This window comes from Diabrotica undecimpunctata, chromosome 5 (assembly GCF_040954645.1).
Source record: "Diabrotica undecimpunctata isolate CICGRU chromosome 5, icDiaUnde3, whole genome shotgun sequence".
Taxonomy (NCBI): Eukaryota; Metazoa; Arthropoda; class Insecta; order Coleoptera; family Chrysomelidae; genus Diabrotica; species Diabrotica undecimpunctata.
In genome coordinates, this window is record NC_092807.1 from 138,612,264 (window position 1) to 138,638,028 (window position 25,765).

Below are 25,765 nucleotides of genomic sequence, written 5' to 3' on the forward strand. Positions count from 1 at the left end.
TGATGCCGACGACTACGTAACGAGTATCCGAGTACGGATAATGTGAATTAGATGTCCCTCGTTTTCCCCTCGTTGTTTATTTAGGTATTTGTTTGATTTTGATACAGAGTATTTAAAAAAATTTTGTTCGTGGCTATTTTGTCATTTATGCATGTGTTTTTATTGCTTTGTGACAATTAACCACGGAAGTGATAAACAATTAGGACTTTTGTACGGAAGTGATACCTCTTCTTTTTAAAAATACTTTTTGGTTTGATATGTATGGCTTCGTTAAATGTAATATTTTGTTTTTTAACTGAAGGTGTAATTAGATTTAAAATATAATCAAACTGAATCCTATTCATTCTAAAATATCCATAATATTTTTCTTCTTTATTAATAAAGTCCAGTATTCACCTTCCTTCTTCCTTTCTCTTAGCATTAGATGTGCTTCAAACCTTCTTTTTACTACAGTTTTTCTTTCTTCATCGTTAAGTAGAAGAGCAATTTCACATAATTTTTGTCGAGAAAAGCGACATCATATCTTCACCGAACCAAACTGAAACGTTCTATGTATGAAAATGTGAACGCGCAGTTCGATTGCTGGACCGGAAACGTTACGTGCCGGAAACTATACGTGCATGATAATATGCCGCGACCTTTAACATGAAGGGAACATACATCTTCCCTGCTCGAATGGGTGGACAACTTTGTCCAACTATTGTTAACAATCGACTGATTAAGCTGAAGAGGAAGTAAAATTTTTTGTTGAAATTGAGAAGTTCTCTATCCATTAAGGATGTTTTGTGTAAAAACTGCTTTTAAAGCAACATAATGTAATTAAAATTTAAAAATTTTGTTAAAAAGGTGAATTTAATAAATAATTATGAAGTTATATTGTTTATTAACAAAAACCAGTTAATTAAATGAATGAAGTTAAAGTGTGATTCTGCATTTGAGTCATGACGTTATCAACTTGGCTAAGAGTGTGTAATGTGGTAATAGATGGTAAGGCAGACTAATACCTGTTGATAATAGTTATTTAGTATTATAATGAATAAAAGAGAAAGGAGATTGAAAATGAAATTCATTAATGATATTTCTCGTGAGGTTGGTTGCCTATGTGGGTAGCTATTGGCTAGTTTAAATAGGATATTATAGATTACATAAAATAATTAATATCTCTGTGTAAATCTCTAAGTAAAATAGTAAAAAGATTTATGGGAAAATCGTTATCTGTATTGCAAGTTCGCCACAACTGTAAATACGAAAAATGAGTCCAAATTTAGTCTTGCTTTGGTAAATTTAGTGTTTTTCTTTATTATTTGGTTTTATAATTCTTTTTTTAAGCATTACTGATTTTTTTGCCTTTTTAATAAACACGTCAAAATTTCTTGTAATGGATCCATGTACATAAATTGGCACAGATCAATTCACTTTATTTATTTCAGTTGACTTTGATTGATACTCGCCCTAGCCTTCGTTATGAATCACATTACATTACTGTTTATTTTAATATTTTTTTGCTATCAGTTTCAATATCCTTTCAACACCACCAGAGCAGATTATGATTATAGCAAGATAATCTGTTATTGACGAAACGATGAATACGAATGCTTACCTAGTCGTTGCATGAAAGTAGTAATGGGTGATTGTAATGCTAAAGTGGAAAAAGAACCTCTGTACACTGCAGTATCTGCTAACCACAGTAAACATGAAGTATCAAACGATAATAGTCAAAGACTTATTGGATTTGCGATGGAGAAAAACATGGTAGAGGTATACAAATATACGTGGGTATCCCCATATGGAATAACGGTAAACCAGATATGTCATGTTATGATTGAAAGTAAATACATGATTACCATTCAACAGGTAAGAAGAATAAGAGGAGCTGAAATCGATTCGAACCACTACATCGTTAAAGTCACATTTGGATGGAGGCAGGAAGAAAAAGTGAAAATGAGTAATAAAATGAACAGAAAGTATGATATTGAAAAACTTTAGGAAGAAGTAAAAATAAATATGAAAAACAATTAAATAAAATTCTCTAACAATGTGACCAAAATTTATACACAGAACAAGTCTGGGAACAAATTAAACATTAAAAATTCACGACAAGTATAAACAAAGATTGGTTTCACGAAGAGTGTCAGGTGATAGCAAAGGAAAATAAAAAGACCAAACAACAATTATTAACAGATAAAAGAAAGTGTAAAAAACAAGAATAGAGAATAATTCTTGGGGAACTTAAAGCTATGTATAGAAAAAAGAGAGATATCATAATGAGTACAAAAAGAGGTGAGCTCGTTCTATTAAGAAGTTAAGAATATGGGAAAAGGTTACTAAAGTCACTGTAGTTATATGGAGTGAATGAAAATAAGAAATGAAAAATAACAGAAATAACAATGAAATTACTTGGCACGGTCACATTTCATATAAATTTACGGTTGCAAAAGGCTTGAGACAGGCAGATCCTTTATCCACTACATTATTCAACTTAGTCTTAGAAACTGTACCGCTAAGGAATTAAGAAGAGTGGTGAAGAAAATTATTGAAGAAGTACTGATTGGAGCTAAATGAAGACAAAAACAAAGAGACAGAAGAAAAAAGAAAAGATTTTAGTGTGAGGTCTGTAGTGTGTGAGTGCTAAAAGTTATAGTTTTAAAAGGGCGAACAATTTTGAATACCTCTGGAAATATTCTGGAAATATAGGAAAGAAAAATATTGAGATGCGTATTCGGAGGAAGGAAAACAGAAGACGAGAGAGAGAGAGAGAGAGAGGAAAACCAACAACGAATTATATGACCAGGCTCGTCAAGTCGCAAAGGATCAGATGGTTGGGACATGTAGGAAGAATGACAACGAACAGAATGCCTAAAATAGTAGTTAAGGAGATAGACTGGAAAAGTAAAGAACAAAACAGAAGTGACTGGAGAAATATTGTTCATCGTGCAATTAAGAACTTTTGTATATACTTTGAGTTTGAGTTTTGATTAAAATAATTGTAATTAGTTACTCTTATGAGTGTATTTTATAAAAATTCCCTAGGTCTTCACGACCTGTTGTGCGTATGAATAAAATAATTTGTAATTTCTTGGGCCATAATACACGGAAGGTAACCAGTGTTATACTTAAACCGCCTATTATTAGATACGGAGGTCAAACGTACCAAAGTTTCATTTCATAGTTAGTTAAGTTCATACCTGCGGTTTTGTAAGGTTCATATCTTCATCGGTAATTAGTGTAAGCAAAACTGCAACATAGATAAACTTATGAGGATTCGGATAATAACTATAAAAAAAAAATTTTAGTTTTATTATACCTATAGTCCAGTCGACAAAGATTTGACTCCTAAAAATTATACGAACAAGCTGAATTTTGCCCAGAATATCAATTTTGAGACCCCAAAAAGATGCAAAACAATTTACCACTTTAACCTCCGGGCTTTCCCATAAAACCCCCTCGTAGGGGATAAAAACGCAAAAAAATCGATTTACCAAGAATCTGTACGCTGTAGAAAAAAAAATGATTTGAATAAAAAATGTATACTAAAACAATTTTTAATTGAAGGTGATTACTTGGCAACATCTCACTTAAAGCGACGAAATCATATTCCACTTATCAATGTTGCAGGGGCGTACCAAAATAATATTTTAATTATTTATTTAAACACAGTAAAATTTAATTGTTATTATAGAGAACCTAATACAGTACTTCAAAAAACAGAAACCTTTGAAACAATCTGAAATTTTAATATACGATCTCGTTATTACACTTCATTCACTATTTATAGAATTACTGTGTGCTGTAAACGGTATATTGGTTTTTTTTAAACTTGATTTGAAAGTTTCCTTGTGTTTATTCCCATATAAATTAAAATAAAGTGAGCTAAACTATTATCATTTGAATGCGTGTAGGTATATAGTAGTGAATTTTTCAGTAAATTCTCGAAATATGAAAGGAAGATGGCATTAACTACTAAAGAGTTAATAGCTTTGTTAGAAGAAGACAGATTGTGAAAATGCTGATTCACTTAATGTGGTTTATTTGCCGTCGGAATCAGATGAAGTTTCCGATGTAGAAGACATTAATGATAATATTATTTGTGAAGAACGAATAAAATCGGATATTGGAGGTACATATGAAATACAAGTGAATGGAAATTCTGACGATTCTTATTATGATATTCGGACCACATATCAAAACGTCCAAAGAAAAAAAAAAGGCAAAAATAGTAAATCCAAATTTGTCTCAAGTTGGGTAACAACAGATTTATGTGTTTTTAATCCAATCTAATAAATTAATCTTTGTTTATTGTATCGGTCATTAATGGGTTAATACTATAAAAAGAATAAACTTATCTCAAATTTTCTTTACCTACCTCAAAACTATTTTAAAGTTAATAATAAAAGTCTATTTAATAAATATATTCCCAAGAAATAGAACACACTACGCCTATGCGCATATAAAATGTGGAACGAATAAACTAAAATATCATATTTATCTCATTCTCATTCTTTCTAAGAACGCAAATATATATATATATATATATATATATATATATATATATATATATATATATATATATAGACCAGAGAAATGTTGATAAGTTTACCGATGCTTCAAACTATTCAATGAACTTGTCGAACTATACGCTTGTGAATCGCATCAATTTGTATTGTTACGGGGGCAAATTTTTATGGGACTATCTTAATTTTTCACTTATTTACAAGGGCGAAGCATACACAATAAAAATGACCCCGGTAAGAATTTACTTCTGAGATTTTACATGGTTGCCGTTAGCACTTCGTTTAATTTGTACATTAGTCACCTTTAATTGAAAATTGTCGGACTATAGCTGAGATAATTTTGAACAAAAATGTTTATTAGCACTTATTGCATAGAATGAAACGTTCTCTCAGAAACAACGCTTGAAGCGACCGGTGATTTTGAATGTCAATTCCGCGCGCGAAATCAAATCGATATCGTTTTATCCAATTGTTCTATCGACAAAAATCAAATTCAGCTTGGTCGTATAATTTTTAGAAGTCCAGGGGCATTTTCGTCTCTGACGAGTGGAGTAGGTACTATAGTTAATTTGTTAAAAATTATAATCTCAGGAACCGTTTTAATAGCGAAAAACGCGTCTAAATAAGATGTAGATACAATTTTTCTTTAGAACATTAACTTTTAAGGTAATAATTACTTATTTCAATCCAAAAAATTTTGTCACTCATTTATCCGTATTTTAGTTTTCCGCTTTTTAAAAATAAATTGGGTGGCACTTTATGAGTAAGTAGGCTTTGTAGAGTTCGTATTAATCAATTATTTGATAATAGTAACTGCTCGTTAAAGTCAACCCAATATTTGATAAAAGTTAATTAAAAGTGGAATACAACTTTAGATTGTATTTCATAATAGTAGTTATTGTAGGCTGACTTCCTAATTACGCTTATATCACTTGATTAAATAGTAATCTCTTGAACATATGTTTCAAAACTTAATTTTAATAGTTTTTATATTTTTATTTTCTATATTTACAACATTTAAGCTTTCTTTACTACACGTTATTTCTTTTATTGCAGCGATGATCAAAAATAAACTTTTAACAGGATATTTGTAAAAAAATGTCAAACGCTGTTTTTATAAAACTGTTTTATTAACAGACTGAAATCTGAATTTTGTATTGTTTTATTCAATTTTAATAAGCAGCTTGGCATATTTATGTGATATTATTTACTATCAGGTGTTGTATTGTGTCACTACGAAGGCTTTCTTCTGAAAACTTTGTTGCCATAGTATTCCTTTTGCAATAAAAGTTTTGCTTTTGAAACGTGTCAATATATGCAAATATAGCTATGGGGAGTCCCAGGAGTCGTAAAGGTGCAGTTTCCTAGTCCAGTTAGCGGAAACCAAACGCAGCCGAATTTGATCGACATTCATTGCGAACAATTATATGAAGTGGTTTCTTAATAGTCCAGTCGTCAGAGATTTGACGCCTAAAAATCATACGAACAAGCTGAATTTTGACGAGAATATCAATTTTGAAAATCCAAAAAAGATGCAAAAAGGTTTACCACTTTAACCCCCAGGCTTCACCCTAAAATCCCCATTGAAGGAGGGTAAAAACGCAAGAAAATAGATTTACCAAGAATCTGTACGCCGTAGAAAAAAATGTTTCAAATAAAAAATGTAGCTGAGATAATTTTGAACAAAAATCTTTATTGGCACTTTTTGCGTAGAATAAACCGTTCTCTCAGAAACAACGCTTGAAGCGACCCGTGATTTTGGTCAACGACCGATCAATTGACCTTTCATATTTGAATTTTTCAAAAAAATTTTAGGTTATGCATATTTTTGGCAAACTTCTAAATAATTATTTTTCGTGTATTTTTTCCGTTCTTTTAAATGGCGAAGTTATATTTGCTATCTCTTCGGAACATCCTCAAAATTCGAAAAAATTTTTTTTGGTGTTTTCCTCTTTTTTTTTTTAGCACATAAATTCAACTACATGTCAATAAATAACATTTTTTGATATATTTTTTTGTTATTTATAGTAACGTGATCAGGTTTGCCATTTTCAGATCAAAACATGCTCAAAATATGACAAACCCTCTTTTTTCATATTTTTTAAGTGAATATTTCTCAGCGCCCTGTATGTTGTTTTGGACGGACTCGAAATCCTATTTAACGTGACTGGAAAAGTCGAGACGGAAATACATACATATATACACTTATTATAATTTTATATATTTTTTTATAAAAACTCGAGAACGCCAGGATAGATTTGGCTAGCTTTTATTTTAAAATATTTGTATGAAATAAAATTAAATAAAATTATAAAAATATTTATAAAAAATTATAAAGCATTATAAAAAATCATTAAAAATTATACATAGAAATTTATAAAAAATTTATAAAAAATCATAAAATTTTTTAAAAAATTATAAAATTTAAATAAAATTATTTAAAATTTTAATGAAATTAATTTTAAATGAAGTATAATTAAATAAAATTTAATAAAATAAATAAAGAATTATAAAAAAGTTATAAAAAATTATAAAAGTTAAATAAAATACTTAAGAATAAAAAAATTAAGTATAATTAAATAAAATTAAATAAAAAATTATAAAACATTATAAAACATTAAAAATTATAAAAAAAGTAAATAAAATTATTTAAAATTAAATCAAATAAAATAAAATAAAATTATATAAATTTAAGTAAAATTATAAAAATTATACATAAGGCAATCTCCCTGCTGCCTCAAATGTACAAACTGTTTATGAGAGTAATAACTAACAGGTTAACGTCGAAACTCGATAGCTCTCAACCGGTAGAGCACGCAGGATGCCGAAAGGGTTACAGTACAGCGGATCATCTTTTTACAGTCAGAACGCTAATAGAGAAAGATAATGAATATCACTTGAACTTATACATTGGCTTCGTTGATTATGAAAAGACATTCGACTCTTTGGGTAATAGAGAGAGCTATAAACAACTGCAGGATAGACTCCCGATACAGAATGCTCATACATAATATTTACAAGAAAGCTACAATGAAAATACAAATAGATGCGAAAACCAAAGCTGTACCAGTCAACAGAAGAGTTCGCTAGGGAGATGTTATCTCACCAAAGCTATTCACACTTGGACTGGAAGATGTGTTCAAAGACATTAATTGGGTAGATAAAAGAATAAATGTTAATGGAAGAAAACTTAGTCATTTGAGATACGCTGATGACATTGTAATATTCGCTAAAAGTTTCGAAGAACTACAGACCATGATGACGCAACTATTTCAAGCTTCGGACATTAGAGAAATAACGTTGAACGACATAAATTTAGAAACAGTAAGCGAATACATCTACCTGAGACAGATAATAAAAGTTAACAAAGAAAACCAAACTGCCGAAATTACCAGAAGAATAAGGTTAGCCTGGGCAGGATTTGGAAAACTGAGTTGGATCTTGAAAAGCACTAAAATAGAACAATATTTGAAAACCAGAATTTACGATCAGTGTATCCTCCCTATACTCACGTATGGTTTACAGACGTGGACACTCACCAAGTCTAATATGGATAAAATAGTAAAAGCACAAAGAGCGATGGAAAGATCAATGCTCGGGGTGAGACTTATAGACAAAAAAACAAGCAAATGGAATAGAAGCAAAACCAAAGTAAAAGACGCAGGAGAACATGCTGCCAAATTAAAATGTAGCTTCGCAGGACACAATGCCCGACTAGAGGATAACAGGTAGAACCACGAAATAGAACAATGGAGACCATGGTTAGGAAAGAGAAGCAGAGGAAGACCACAAATGAGATGGACTGATGATATTAAGAAAATCGGAGGACACAACTGGAAGCAAGTGGCGCAAAATAGAAAACACTGGATTGATTTGGGGGAGACCTATGTCCACTGGCTGTACTTAAGGCTGAAGAAGAAGAATTAAAATAAACAAAAGTTTATTTTAGAAATTTTATAGTCGTTTATAGATAAGTACTCGAATTTACAAATGGAAAGGTTTTAATGAAAATTAATTAATATACCCTTACATTATTCATGATTCTATTTAGAATATAATGATAATCAATATAAAATAATTAACCATAAACCATTCAGTAATAAGCAGACATAAAATTTCATTCATCTACATGTTATATATATATATATATATATATATATATATATATATATATATACATATATATATATACATATATATATATATATATATATATATATATATATATATATATATATATATATATATATATATATATATAATAACACGCTATAAGAAGTATTCATTTCTGTCGGCACTCTTCCAGTGCCACGCTTTTTTTCCATGTTCTTAGCACATAATCGCAACTTCATGTGAATGAAGAACGATTTTTCTTCCATTTTTTTCCGTTTTTTAATAGCAAGGTCATATTGGTCATTTTCACATTTTCAGACTGAAATATACTTTGAATTCGAAAAAACTGTATTTTTCAGTAATTTTTTATATCTTAATCACATAACCTCATTTAAATGTAACAAATAACGATTTTTGTACACCCTCTCTTTATTCGAGTGATGATTATCGTTTAAATATTACCTATCATTTATGGATTAAATTAACAAAATAAATATATTTAATTTCATATTAGACCTTTTTTTAATTTTTGTTAATAACAATGAAATTTTATAATTAATTATGTAGTTTAATACGCTAACGCATTAAAAAAAGTGCTACAATAGACGGTACTGTAGACAAGAGGAATCTTCATAGGTTTTATGTATTTTGAAATTTTAATTATTTTAAAAATGAATTAATTGAATTGATTTTATTATTTTTTAACTCAAAATAACAAATTATAACCAGTTTTGATAATTTTTTGATTAAAATTATAAAAAATATGAATCTATTTCAGACTACTGTTTATTGGAATCATCTATAGATTCACTACGTGTTTTTCCAGCACTATCATCACTACTGTATTTATCTTTCACGGGTGATAAGTATTGTTCATTCGACATTTTCATTCAAAATCACAGGGAATTAGTACTATATTGTATATATATATATATATATATATATATATATATATATATATATATATATATATATATATATATATATATAATATATGTATGTATGTATATATTTCTACATTGTATCGATATTGTCGAGTAATTGCCTTTTTTATGATTTTTTACAATGGAACAAACAACAAATTTTTTTTGTATCTCTGTTTATGTATAATTTGCATTTAAACAAACTCGTATTGATGTACATTGATGTGTGACGGTGCATTGTTTGTCCAATAAAAAGTTTTTTCTTTTTTACCAAAGCCACAGATACTAAATTGGTAATATCAATTACTCGACAAAATGCAGGAAGTAGACAATGATAGATTTCATTTATTTATAGAACACCATTTGGAAACTAGTTAATCGTCTAGAACGACAGATCAATATTTCATATGTATATATATATATATATATATATATATATATATATATATATATATATACACTCAGATGCATAAAAACGCAACGGAGAAAATTTTGGTCAAATTCAAAGTATTAATTTTTTAATTTTTAGCCCTATTTTGATGATTTTTTTAGTACACTGTGTATAAATTTATAAATTTTAATTTGGTATAGTCAGTTTTTTGATAAAATTTTATATTTGACTTATTGTACGGGGTTAATTAAAACGTGGTTTTATTATCCTAACTTTGAAACATCCTGTGGAATAATTCCGTGTGCGAATTTTCGTAAAACCTTATTTTTTGGTTGCAACTATGTCTCCTAAGCATTGCGTTTTTTGTTTTATGTCAAAATATGCCTTGGTTCATTTTTTAGAGCCAAATGAATTTACCACCCACAATTTAGGACTTTTTTAATATTTTGGAGTTTTTTTGTAATACGACGAGGTGGCTTTGGTGACTGTTATCATTATGTCATATTGACACTTACATGTTGTTTGCCTATGATTGATCATGGTTCTTAGTGTCAAAGATTGTTCGAAAGCCGTTGCTCTGGTTGAAGATGGGCGAAACTATGAATATGTGGCTAGAGTACTACACACTCATCGCTCTACCATCCAAAGGGTATAAAGGAACGTTTTATACGAACTGGAACAAACAAGCGTAGAGCGGGAAGTGGCAGGAAGCGCAAAACTACCGCTTTAGATGATTGTTTTATACGAGTCAACGCTTTGCGGGATCGTCATTTAACAGCGGTGCAAATAAGAAATCAGCTTCAAGAGGTTCGAGGCAATAATGTAAGTGTATTTACAGTTCGTCGAAGATTATATGAGTTTGGTTTGCAAAGTTGCACACCAGCAACTGGGCCCAAATTACTTCCACGGCACAGAGTGGCTAGTCTACAATTTTCCAGGGAACATTTACATTGGAATTTAGGACAATGGAGTATTGTTCTTTTTACGGATGAGTCGGGTACTGTCTTCACTCTTTAGATGGGAGAAAACGAGTTGGCGTCGAACTGAAGAGATATTTGCGGAGTGCGCTTTCAGTCCCCGCGTTAGCCATTCGGTGATGGTATGGGCAGGAATATCCAGAGAGGCGCACACTGAATTGGTATTTATTGAGGGTTCGTTGATTGCACACCGGTATATTGAGGAAATTTTAGCGAATCACGTATTACCCTTTTTTCAATATATTGGCGATGATTTTCTGTGAATGTAAGATAATGCGCGACCACACTCTGCAAATTATGTCACTCAATATTTAGAGGAAGTTGGTATTAATAAAATGAACTGACCAGCGTATATGCCAGATCTGAACCCAATAGAGCACGTTTAGGACATGCTCGGTAGAAATATTAGAGGTCCCGAAGTCGCACCAGCCTCAATTAATGAACTTCGCATTTATATATAGTGCACCAAAGCCCCCATCGTCGTATTACAAATTAATACAAAAGATAATGGTAATAATAGGAAAAGTCGTAAATTGTGGGTGGCAAAGTCCTTTCGCTCCTAAAAATGAACCAATCCATATTTTCACATGAAACAAAAAACATTATATTTAGAAGACATGGTTGCAACCGAAAAACAAGGTTTTACGAAAATCCGCTAACTGAAATAGGTAAGTACTTTGAATTTGACCAAAATTTTCTCTGATGTATCATATTGTATAAAATTGTTCATATTGTATAAAAGTTTGTGAATTTTAAATCAATGTTTTTTTTCTTTTTGTTTATATTTGATTTTAGGCAAATTGTGTTTTATTTTCATTTTTCTGCCTCCTCATTGTTTAGGTTAATACTCTACCTCTTTCGAGAGACTATTCCACTCTTTTTTACCCACATTAACCCTTAACCCGAAACATAGTACTTTTATTGCTAATGCGAAACCTATGGTCTATTGGACCAGTATAGGTAAAAATTGAAATAAATCAAAAACAAATGTAGCATTTGAAGAGAAAGCAAAATATTAAAGGGTTTATTAGGTATAAACGAGCAAAAAAAAACTTGTGTACAAAACAAAATAAAACAAAATGTGTAATATAGAAAACAACATTATTAGGCGTAATTAAGTAAACAAACTGTTGACTGAACTTATATTTATAAGTGTATAAAATACGGTTAAGGGCCAACGCCTTGTCCGGCGGTTTGCACTATAATTGGCACATTTCATGTCTAAAACATCAACTCCCGATTTTGTACTATAGTATCGAATTATAATTCATTGTCTTTGCTGTGATGCATAGATGATAATAAAAGAACAACTCTATTTTTTTTTCGGTACATATGATATCAAGGTTATGTCATTGGAGAAATCATATAGTGTTGTACCAATTTCCCTACTTTTATTAGCCTGGAATTCCAAAGAAACTTCTCGCTTATTTTTTTTTACTGTACCCACATACGTGAGGTGGCGTTTTTGCAACTTTGTGACTAACCCTATTGAAGAAAAATAGTTGTCAGCAGTAATATTTCGGTTAGAGCCCTCTATTGGTTTGGATAGTCGAATGACACATTGAGCAGGCTTGGAAAGCTTCAGTTCTTCTTCTGAAAGTCCAACACCATCCGAATCTTTCCCTGAGCATATATATCCATTATAGAAATACGAGCTCTTAGCATCTGTCATGCACATTACTTTTATACCGTATTTCGCAGGTTTACTGGGCATGTAAATTCGAAAACCACAGTGACCTCTAAATGGAAGTAGCATCTCATCCACAGTTACACAATCTGACAACGTGTATAGCCTCTGGCAATTAGTCACAAAATTATTAAAAATATTTGAAATAGCCGCTTTTTTATCAGTTTTCTTCCGCTCTTCGCGATCTATGCTATTGTCAAATCTAAGACACGACAAAAGTATTTCAAATATTTTCAAAGACATCGTCATTCTGAATATTGGCCGACCCAAAACATCTTTAGAAAAAAGTTGAAGCATATCTTCATGTGAAGATTTTATAATTGAAGATAGCATAAAAAGCCCAAACAAATCCTTCAACTCAACTATATTTGTGCTTCTGTAGTTTGATGTATATTAGTCGAATCAGATAACTTTTCTCTCATTATAATAATTTTTTGGTTTGTCCATGTTACAATTTGTTCCAACATTTCATCAGTAATCAACTTCCAAATATCTGATTTAATAGGGCTATTTCCCAAAGTCCTGTTCACCGCAGTTAGGCCTCGTAATTATCTGACAATGATATGTGTTTGTGTCCTTGTATTTCTTGGAGGCTCCGTTCCCTGCCACTGAAAACCATTTTTTCCTTTGAATATGTTCACATCCCCTTCTACTTGTAAAAAGTCGGTTCTGGATTGTAAATCATTCGACGGTTCATCTAATTCCAAAAGTTCGTGATCTGAATTCGATTCTTCGCTGCTAGAAGGTTCACTTTGCCGAATTACATAGTCGGGATCTTCATCCGAATCATCTATAACATCTCTCATGCCCTCGTCACTCCCTTGCTCTGATAAATATAAATCTTGATCGTCGGCAAGTAGTAATCTTTGTATATTCTTTTCAAAATCTGGGTCAGCCAGATTTACTTTTTTATTACGGCCAGTTCCGCTAGGTCCTGCTCTATCCATTATTACTACAAAATTAAAAATGTTTAGAGTAATTATGTTTAATATACAAAAAATGAAAATGAAATATCTTATTGTTTATCAGTACACAATCCGTAACAAGTGGCCTCCTAGACCTATCATAAAAGCACTGCAATTCGAAACACCTGGCTTACTAGACCTACACGTTTTGAAAACTACTGTTACTACGACGTAAACACTAAAGCAATCGCTACGATACTGCAGAACTATGATTTAAAAGGACAGTGCATGCTGCCTACACTGTTGCCGCCATTAGCAGACTATCCTTTCGCTGTGGTCGGTTAGACCAATGTTTCGGGTTAAGGGTTAATATCCTCGACTGTGTATGTGTATCTTAGCCCCCTTTCAGACGAGGATACTGTATCCGAGATACGCGTATCCGAGACGCAGATATTACATAGACTCAAATGGAGCTTTTCACACGAGACGCGCGAGAGATACAGTATGCGAGATACCGAATTCAGTATCTCGGACTTTCCTGTCGCCGACGACTGAATGCGTATCCCAGATACAGAAGAAACATTACGTTAAATGAACGCTTTCAGACACGAATACTTTTGCACCACATTCCATAGACGCGCGATTTTCTGTCGAATAATTGTGAATGAGCAACGAAAGAAAGACGGTGTTTTCTGAATATAGTTAAATAATGGAGCGTACTGTATTTGATAGTGACAAATTTATTTGTTTGGTACAATCAAATCCCTGTCTATGGGATACAGCATCGCCAGATTACTGCAATAGAAATAAAAAGCAGCAGTGCTGGGTCGAAAATTCTAAGCGACAATTTTGAGGCCATGACTGCAGTACAGCAAAATGAATATGGTAAGAAATAAACATGTTTTTATTATAAATACATAGTCTTCTTCTTCTTCTAGTGCCACTCCTAGCGGAGATTGGAAATCATCATGGCCACTGCGACTTTGTTAGCAGCGCGCCTAAAAAGTTCAATCGAACTACACCCGAACCATTCACGTAGATTACGAAGCCACGATATTTTTCTTCTTCCCACACTTCTTTTGCCCTTAATTTTGCCCTGCATGATATTTCTTAAAAGTTCGTACTTTTCACCTCTCACAATGTGCCCCAAGTATTCCATCTTTCTAGTTTTTATCTCATTTAGAATTTCGCATCTTTTGTCTAAAGTTTGGAGTACTTGCGTGTTAGTGACGCGGTCCATCCATGATATTCTGAGAATGCGCCTATAGCACCACATCTCGAAAGCTTCGATGTTTTTTGTGGTCAACTGTTTTAGTGTCCAAGCCTCTACTCCATACAACAGGGTAGAAAAGACATAACACCGCAGCATTCGTATTCGTAACTTTATGTTGATATCACGATTGCAAAAGAGTTTGCGCATTCTATTAAAGACTGATCTAGCGATTTCTATTCTACATCTAATCTCTTTTGTTTGATCAGTATCGTCTGTGATCCAAGCACCTAGATATTTATAACAGGACACACGCTCAATCGTTGTATTGTCTATTACAAGATTAGCTCTGATGTTCTTGGATTTCGTGATTACCATAAATTTTTTACCATAAATTACCATAAATACATAGTAGAATAGTTTAATATTTTTTTTCATGCTTATACAGTTAAGTTTTAAAAGTTTGCTAATTGGAATTTTGATTATTTAACGAATATCAAACTACATTATTGTGAAAGGAATACGGTCATTTTTTATTTAGGGCGAGGTAAACAATTTACCTGGTTAGGCTGGCAAGGTGCTATATTTTCTCGACTCTGCTTTATGGGATAGAAGCATGGACACTTAACGCGTCGACTGCTAAAAAGTTGGAAGCATTTGAAATGTGGGTGTATAGAAGAATCCTGAAGATATCATGGACCGAGCATGTAACAAACAACGAAGTCATGAGAAGAATCAACAAAAGAATGGAAGTATTGGAAACCATCAAGACACGAAAGCTGCAATACCTGGGGCATGTTATGCGTAATGAGAGATACAACCTACTTCAATTGATTATACAAGGGAAAATCCAGGGCAAGAGAAGTGTAGGAAGAAGAAGAATCTCATGGTTGCGTAACTTGAGGGAATGGTACGGATGCACATCAATTGAACTATTCAGAGCAGCAGCATCTAAGATCAGAATAGCCATGATGATTGCCAACCTCCGTCGCGGAGATGGCACGTGAAGAAGAAGAAACAATTTACAAATTGGAGATAAGTACACATATTTATTTTAAATTTAAGTCATAGACTTTAACTTTAAAAAGTCATAGGAAGCCGTTCTTTTGATGAAATAATTCTACGCATAGTTGTGTCTTTTTTACTCAATTGAATTTCCAAAATTTTGTGAAGTTCTTCAAACGACTTCACAGACATTCGAAAATAATTAAAAAACTTCGATGGATCTTGCAATAAATCTTGATACAGCAAACTGTACGTTCCCTTGGTTTCTCTTAATTCTACAATAGGATGAACCCACAAATTACGTCGTCTTTTCAGTTTCTTTTTCTTTTTATTTAATATGTACCACAGCATAACACACTCTTCTACATCCAGAATCCAAAAATATAACCGCACTGCACTGCTACTATTTTCATACTGACGAGCATGCCCGTGAATCCGATACAGCCGCCATCGAAAATTCTGTATCTCGCATACAGTATGTCGGATACAGTATCCTCGTCTGAAAGGGGGCTTATGCTCTCACTTTTCCTTTTCAATTTATAAGAATCTTTACAGATATTCTTAGAAGCACCTTATTTTTTTTTTGTTTTCAGTAGTCTTGGGAATTAGGGAAGCAGGATTTCAACAGTTTAGAATTTCCCATTGTTTCATAAGGCTCGTTTGACGATTCACCACTCGGTATATAATATTATATTATATCCGATTTTATACACCAAACTAAATTGACGGTTATAGTAAGTTCGTTTTTTTCATAACAATAATTCCTGAACTTTGGCCACGAAAAATCGATCGAGCATTTATTTTTTTTTCTATATTTACCTGCGATATAGAAACCGAACTCTGTTCTGTTTGCTTCGACGCTTGTATTGAATATATCTGTCATTATTACAATAACTAGTTAAATAAAATTGGATATGGGCGAGGCGATGGTGACAAGTTTCATCAGTGATAATTTGCTGTCCAGCTATGACATAGTTAAGTGGAACGTTTAACCAACCCTATTCCTTTGGTTGACTGCAATCCAGATCATTAATGGGTACAAATTCTCGCTCGTCGTCGTATACCAATTCACGCTGTCGCATAAGGGACATTAACAGGGCGGTTCACAGTAGCGGTATTGGCTACATCTTTGCAAATTTTGTAATATAAAGAACTGAAACTATTCACACATTAATTACTGCCAAATATTATAACACAAATTTATACATATTTTAATCAGGACAGGCGTTAAAAGTTAAGTTTTAATTTATTCTAAAAATTTGGATTGCTTTAGTGACAAAAAATTCTGATGGTTTATAGCGTAAACATGGTCGTAGCAATTTCCTTTTAACAAAGTTAACTCAAATTATTAAAAATAGGCAAACACAATGTATTCAAAATAATATCAGTTCTGTATTAGAAAACATTTTTTTACATATAAAACCATAATAAGAGATAGTTGTACAGTATTCGGTACGGTAGACTAGCACAAATCTTCACATTATGTTTTCTGTATTTTTAACTTTTAAAGAACATTTTTAAAATTGAATAGAGGAATTTTATTATTTATTTATTATTTTTTTGATTTTAATAAAATTGAAAAAGTTTACATGTTTTATAACGGTCATACCTAGTTACGTAAATACACTCTTCCAATTGTTTACTGTAGAAGCCGTACAATGTACGGTAACGTACATAAAATGGGTTTTAACTGACAATGGACCGTTCATCGTACCGTCCCTTTGGCGTTCCAACTCAACTTGTGATCGTTCAATAGGGTTGCCAGATGATTTTTTTTAATTCCCTAGAATTTTTACCAAAACTTGACAACCACATTTAGCCTAGAATTCTAGAATGGACTACCTAAGTCTGACGTCAGAATGAGCGAGGGCCCCCAGTCCACCCAATCTCTTATGTTTGGGATCAGCTTTTCGTCCACTGTGTCACATCCACCGAGTTGTCCCATTCTTCTTATCATTTTTTAATTGACCTTTCCCTTTCCTAACATCTCTCGGCCACAGTAAGGTTTGGGCCTCTTCTCTCATAGAGCTCTTTTCTTTCCACCGCCAAAACATGCAACGGAATACATCCAGTGATAGTCCATAAGGCTGCCACAGACACAGTCCTGTAGGCACATGCCACTCGCAACAGACTTAGTGTGTCTACTTGTCCCTCTCTGTCCACTTGTGTCATGAGCCTCCTATAGGCCGTTATATCTACCGCCTCGCTCCAGACTGGTGCCGCGTAGAGGACGATCGACTGTACAACACCGTGTAAAACCCTCCTTCTTTCGGATTTGGGTCCCCCAATGTTAGGTATAACCCTCCCCAACGCAGCCGCACTATTCGCAGCCTTTCGGACCACCTCCCACACGTCCTTCCCCCATTTTCCATTCTGGTGCAATGTCACTCCTAGGTACTTTATTTGTTTCTTGGGTGTTAGACATGCTCTGAATGATGGCTTCAGTTTTCTCTGCCGTAAGTTTCAGTTCGTGCTGCGTCATCCATTTCTTTACGACGCGGAATACGTTCCGAACCCGGTATTTGAGATCTGGCTCATCCCGGGCCACTACCAGTACAGCGAGGTCATCCGCGAATGCGAAGGGGGTTGTACCCTCTCCGTATTCACAGTGCATAACCCCGTCATATGCCAGGTTCCATAGCGTCGAGCGCAAGACAGATCCCTGGGGTACCTCGGCCGTCACGTTCACGATCGTGCCCTTTTCCACCATAATCCTTCTCTCGGACAGATACTCCGCCACTACATTCATCAGGTAACCAGGACATTCTCTCTCCTCCATTGCCTTTATTACCTCGTTCCACTGCAGCGTATTGAATGCATTCTTAACATCAAACAACAGCAGGGCCGCCCAACGATGATCATCCCCTCTGTTGCGCAATGCTTCGAGAACACTCATGATTGCATCAATCGTGCTTTTCCCTTTACAAAAACCAAATTGCATCCGAGATAAACGACCTGCCCTTTCAATCATGTCGTCTATGTGTACTCGCAGCATCTTTTCATACAGCTTATTGATGCATGGAAGAAGACAGATGGGGCGATACTTTTCCCTAGCCGTTTGGAGCAGTATTAATCTCTATGTCCTCCAAGACTTAGGAAAGGTTTGTGCTTCCAGCAGTGCATTCATGTATTCCAGAAGCCACGCAGGCTCCGCCCGTCCTAGACCCTTCACCGCCTCAGGTGGTATCTGATCCAATCCGGGGAACCTACGCGTCTTGAGTACAGCCCGCTCAGCTCCTTCATCCCTCCATACACCATGCCATCTGCCGTCCGGAAAGAGCTCTCGTGTTACCTCAATCTTCTTGTCCATAGGCATTTTGTAAGGAGGATACGCATGGAACTTCTTCATGACGATCTTGTATCTCTGACTCCAGATGTCCTCATCCAGCTTTTCACACAGCTCTTTCCAGTGCCTTCTTTTCTCTGTACAGATTTTGTGAAATTGTGAATCTAGTGTGCAAAATGTTTAATACATAATTCACAATAATGAAATTGTCTTCTTTTGTTTCTTTCCACAACATTCAACATTTTTGCTTTTCCACAACATATCTAGTTCATGTGGGAGCATTACCACACAAAAAATAATACAAACCTAACAAGGTTTCCAGCTTCAAATCTTTGTGTGCCACTATTATTAAATGTTGTTTGATCATGTACAGAACCCAGCCATTTTACAACAATATTTTTAATTTTTAAACTAGTCACTGATTTTTTGGACATTTAATGTAAAAATTCTTTTTCTGAACGATATATTTCTGCATTTGCACCTTCATAAAAATCAATTCGTAGTAAACTACAAATAACTGCAGCTCTGAATCTTGGAAATCATAGAATGGCATATAAGTTTTCTTCAACTTGGACCATTTCATTATTTGTTTGATATATTTTCAATTCTTGAAGTTTTTGTCCTCGATATACCCGTATAGTCAGCTACCGATATTTGCATTTTTTCAGAAGCAAAAAATATTAATGATTAGTATTTTCTCTATATACATTAAAACATTAATGTTGGTTGGTTTGACTTTTTAATGATTTTTTATTCACCAATAGGTTAATGTGATGACAAATTTTATTATACCCTAGTGATATTACTTACCTCTTTGTTACGAAGTTTTATTAAATGTTCGATCTGTTTAAATAAAGACATAATTGCATCTTTTGTCAAAGGAAACCTTTCAAAGAAGATTCTAAAAAATTCATTCTTTCAAAGCAAATGAGTGGCGTAAATATATAAATTAATTCGAACTTGAAGAACTTAAAAGCATTATTTTAAATTCGAAAAAAAAAATTACATTTTAAACAAACTTAAAACAAAATAGATTGTCAGAATTTTGAGGTTATAACGTATAGTTGACGGATTTCTACCATTTAGGTTAAAGTTGGGTCGTAGTAGGTATTATGAATTTAAAATTTACATTTCAAGTGGATTTTATTATTTTTATATATTATTATATAATAATTTATTTAATGTTCAATTTAAATTGATTATGATATCGGGCGTTATTAAACAGACGATTTTATATTGTTGGATATAATGACATTTATGATGAATTTTGACTTTCGAGAATCGTTACGAATCGAATTTTAGCATCGATCTTTTATTTATCTGTTTGTTTTAGTATCTTTTATTGACATATACTCTCAATTGTTTATTTTTTATTTAATGTCTGTAATTTGTTAGTTATTTTTCATGTAATTACTATTTAAATGGGAATAAGCCACAATTAAATGTTAAAGTACGTTTATTTATTAAAAAAAAAAATGTTTAATTTACTAATGTTTGTATTTTGAGAACGATTTCCGAAGAGGGAAATTGAATCGCCAATAAACATACTTTAACCTTTAATTGTGGCTTATTCCCATTTAAATATTAATTACTTTAACATGCCACAAGAAAATAGCTTCAGAACAATGTTTTTCATGTAGTTTTTAATTTAAGCCTGCTTATAGTAAATATATTATGATGACTAGAAACGAATTGATCGTGAGTAGTGAATCGATGACGTCACTCGTGATGACGCCATCTTGTGGCGCTAGTTCCGTGACGCTCGCCTCAGCATTTCACTACAGAGAAAAAAGTAAAATACAACGCCAGTATAGAAGCTTCGCTTCAAAATAACATACTTATAGCAATATCGTAAAGGTACTTGTTACCGAGGTTTGTAAGCCCGAAATTTTTTGTTCCGGAATTTTTTTTTCCTGACTGACACTTTAGATATTGTCTCCCGTAGTTGCATATGAAACTTCAGGAACAAACAGTAATTCGGAACACGGTCTATAAACCACTATTACAGTGTACCTATACAAAACACCGGCCCCAATAGGCTACACTTCTCGGTATAAAGGTGTTATTACACTAGGCCATGATAGCGAAATACAGATGATAGAAAATCAAGTACAAGACGGAGATGCACGTCTTTAGCAAATTCAGAACTTTGTTGCTAAGTCTCGTCTTACAGTTTGCTATAACTATTTAATTTACAACGAGAATTCGATTTATTACTTGTACAGTAATGTCAAACCGCAATGTAATTACAGTACAGTATACTTATGGACTCAAGCTTGAGGAAGAAATAAAAACGATCGAAAACTTGGCACAGACAGACATTGAAGTAACATGGACTGCTCTAAAAACAAAAATAACAAAGATACAAGAAGAAGACATTGGGTTCATAAAACACAACAAAAAACAAGAATGGATAACGCAAGAGATCATGGACCTCATGGAAGTAAGACGAAAACATAAAACAAGCCCAATAGAATACAAGCGAATCAACAAAATCATTAGAAAAAAGTGCAGGGAGGCGAAAGAAAACTGGATGTCAACAAAATGCCTAGAAATAGAACAACTTCAGGAAAAATACGACACCTTTAATATTCATAAAAAAGTGAAAGAAATGACAGGTAGACACAAAAAGAGACAAGCAACAATATTAAAAAATGATAATAACGAAATAATTATGGGTACAGAAGACAAACTAGAGAGATGGAAAGAATACATACAAACTCTTTTTGACGACGATAGACCTTGGTCTCCACCACCCACAGATAATCGAATAAATGAAAAAGGCCCAGAAATAACCAAAGAAGAAGATTCACGCAGTAAAATCTCAGAAAGATAGAAAAACCACCGGTCCAGACAATATCAATGTCGAAATACTTAAACTAATTGCAGATAACGAAAGTAAAAGCCTAGATTTAATAACAGCACTATTCAATAAGATATATGACACAGGTAAAATACCAACAGACTGGCTAAAATCAACATTCGTAGCATTACCAAAAAAATCGAATTCCTCACAATGCGATGATTATCGAATATTAAGCTTGATGTCTCATGTCCTTAAAACTTTTCTCAGAATTATCCATACACGAATTTACAAGAAGTGCGAGTTCCAGATGAGTGACACTCAATTCGGATTTCGAAACGGATTGGGAACACGAGAGGCTCTTTTTGCTTTAAAATGTGTTAACGCAACTATGCAGAGACATGAATGTAGATGTATATGCATGTTTTATTGACTATCGAAAAGCATTTGACTGCGTTAACCATCAAAAGGTGATCGAAATTCTGACAACAACTGGAGTTGACGAACAAGACTTGCGAATTATCTCAAAACTATACTGGCACGAAACGGCAACAATTGAAATAGAGTACACAACATCCGAAGACATACAAATCCGACGAGGAGTGAGACAGGGTTGCGTCTTATCACCGCTACTCTTTAATTTGTATTAGGAGTCTATATTCAGAGAAGCATTAGACGAGGTCCAAGGCGGAATTAAGATTAACGGAATCAGCATAGACAACATCAGATATGCTGATGATACCGTCTTAATAGCAAGCAACGCACAAGAACTACAAAATATAATAAATGCGGTAGTTCACCACAGCGAAATGTTCGGTTGACATCTAAACGTTTCCAAAACTAAAACTTTAGTATTTTCAAAGACACCAATAAACGTACAGGTGTATGCCAAGGGTCAAATAATAGAACAGGTAAATTCCATAAAATATTTGGGAACAAATATCAATAGTCAGTGTAATCCAAAAAAAGAAATCCTATCAAGAATCGAACAAGCAAGGAAAACATTCATGAGCATGAAAACATTTTTTACAAGATCAGACCTTAGTCTACAGCTTAGAATCCGAATGATCAGATGTTACGTTTTTTCTGTCTTACTGTATGGCTGTGAAAGTTGGACAATGGACTCTGAAATAGAAAAAAGAATTGATGCCTTTGAGATGTATATATACAATCGAATGTTGAGGATTCCATGGGTACAAAGAGTTACTAATGTTGAGGTACTTCGTCGCATGTGTAAACAAAAAGAATTACTAAGAATAATCAAAGAGAGGAAAATGCAATACTTGGGTCATGTGTTGAGAGGCGAAAGATATGAATTACTTCAAGTTATACTGGAAGGAAAAGTACAGGGCAAAAGATCAGTAGGAAGACGCCAGAACTCGTGGCTGAAAGACCTGAGGAGATGGTTCGACCGCTCATCCGCAGAGATCTTTCGCGCAGCAGTTTCCCAAACTACAATTGCCATTTGGATCGCCAACCTTCGAAAGGAGACGGCGCAATGAAAAGAAGATACTTATCAAGTATCAGATATAGATAGTATCAGAAGATACTATCAAATATAATTTTATGCTAATTTAACGCAACACTAGATAATGTTTTTTTAACTGCAGAGTAAGCTGACAAACTATTATGTATTACTAAACACATATACTGAATACTAAATTGAGAAAACTCCTAATAAACTAAATTTTATGTAAAATGTTTATTTTACTACAAATCATTCATTTACTGTCCTAATTGCAGACACAAAACTTTTAAACAACTTCAAAGAAATTTAAAGAAAATAAACAAAGCATTTCAAATAAGTGCAAAGTTCTTCTTTTTAATCATGACACAGCCCAACAAAAAAAATTGTCTTGCAGAAAAAAAATCAAACTAATTCATCTGTGCTGATTCCAAAAATACAAACCTTTTCTTTGTATCAGCTCTAGTTTTCCAGATATAACATAATCATCAAATACTTAAATATTCTTACATTTCTGTATATTCCACCACTATAATTGCAATATGTTTATAAACATAACAAATTCTCAAATGCATACTAATGACTTCTAATTAAAGTGTACTTATAGAAAATGCCTATAACTTGAAATTAGCGCTAATTGCTTCTTAACTATTGTTCTGTTCGATAAGTATATAGTATTTTTCTCTGAAATGGCCTTAATAAATTCCTATAAAGTCGACTACATTCCATTGTAAAATTTAGTTTGAACTTGAGTTTCGTTGCAAGACTTTGTTTTTGACAACTGAAAACCATGGCTTCTACAAGCAGTCGTTATTGTGTGAATAACCCGGATGTTTTTGGCTACATATGTGGCGAGTACATTGTAAAGGGAAGTGGGTGGAAAACCAGTTTGAGATTTTATAAAAAAGGCATATCAAACCTATTTTGGAGTTCATTTAGAAGATTAAGATAAATCCTGGGTTCCACATATAGTGTGCAAAACTTGTCTTGAAAACTTGTGACAGTGGACGAAAGGACAACGAATATGTTTAAAGGTTGGTGTTCCAATGGTATAGAGGGAACCACAAAATCATTTTGACGATTGCTATTTCTGTCTTGTAAATATTTAAAGGGCATTAATCGTAACAATTGACATACATGGACGTATCCTAACCTGGATTTAGCAATAAGACCAATTCCACATCAGCTTGAGCAGGTATCCATTCTCCAATATTTAGAAGTCTACCTACGTTACCAGAGGATAATGTCGAAGGGGATTCAATACGTCTTGGGCGCTTTACTCAGAAAGAGCTAAGCGATCTTATCAGAGATTTGAACCTTCCAATGGATTCTTCCGAGTTGCTTGCCTCCAGACTAAAGGAAAATAATCTTCTTCACCCAGAAAATAAAATTACATACTACCGTAATAGAGAAAAAGATTTTTTGTCTTTTTTCTTCTTAGCCAGATGATATGGTTTTTTTGTAACAATATTAAAGGACTGTTAGGAAAAAAGGGTGTATCGGATTATACACCAGATCACTGACTTTTTTTTATCGATAGTCCCAAATGTTTAAAGTTTAAAGTGTGTCCTTCTACATAATGGCAACAAATATGGAAGTATACCAATTGGGCATTCTACAAAAATGAAAGAAGAATATAAAACAATATCGCTGGTGCTAAAAAACATCAACTATGACCAACATCAGTCGGCGATCTGTGTTGATTTTAAGATGGTGAACTTTCGCCTAGGACAGCAAGGTGGCTATACAAAATATTGTTGTTTCCTGTGTCTTTGGGATAGTAGGACTAAAGGACCAACACTGGAGTAGAAGAAAATGGTGTTCTAGAGATGCTTTAGTTCAAGGAGAAGCTAACGTAGTTAATGAAGCATTGATCGACCGAGAGAAAATAATATTATCTCCGTTACATATTAAACTAGGGCTGATGAAACAATTTCTAAAGGACCCAGATCATAATCGTCCTTGTTTTGAATACTTGTCCAGCAAATTCTCTGCACGTAGTAAAGAATAGTTGAAAGGCGGAATATTTGATGGACCTCAGATACGACAACTTATAAATGATTCGCATTTTACAGAATCAATGACCGAAATTGAATGTAATTCATGGTGATCTTTTATGAAAGTTGTGGAAAATTTTCTTGAAAACAATAAATCGGAAAATTACCGTGATATAGTGAAAGAAATGCTCAATAATTTTAATAAACACGGTTGTTATATGAGTATTAAAATTCATTACCTCCACAGCCACTTAGACCGCTTCCCAGAACATCTTGGTGACTTTACTGAGGAACAAGGGGAACGCTTTCACCAAGATATCAAAACGATAGAAGAGAGGTATCAGGGGAGATGGGACACTCACATGATGTCGGATTACTGCTGGAGTTTTCAAAGGGACCCTCCTTTTAAAACCTGTGCAAGAAAATCCTATAAAAGAAAGTTTTTAGGTGACGCCGAATAACAGATTTTTTTGGCATATGTGTATGATGATT

At 33.3% G+C, this 25,765-nt stretch overlaps 1 protein-coding gene across 1 annotated transcript in view; it reads left to right on the forward strand.

The window, feature by feature from the left end:
• Positions 1 to 25,765, forward strand: part of alpha-Man-IIb (alpha-Mannosidase class II b) — a 219,654-nt gene that overhangs the window by 14,125 nt on the left and 179,764 nt on the right. The window lies entirely within an intron of this gene.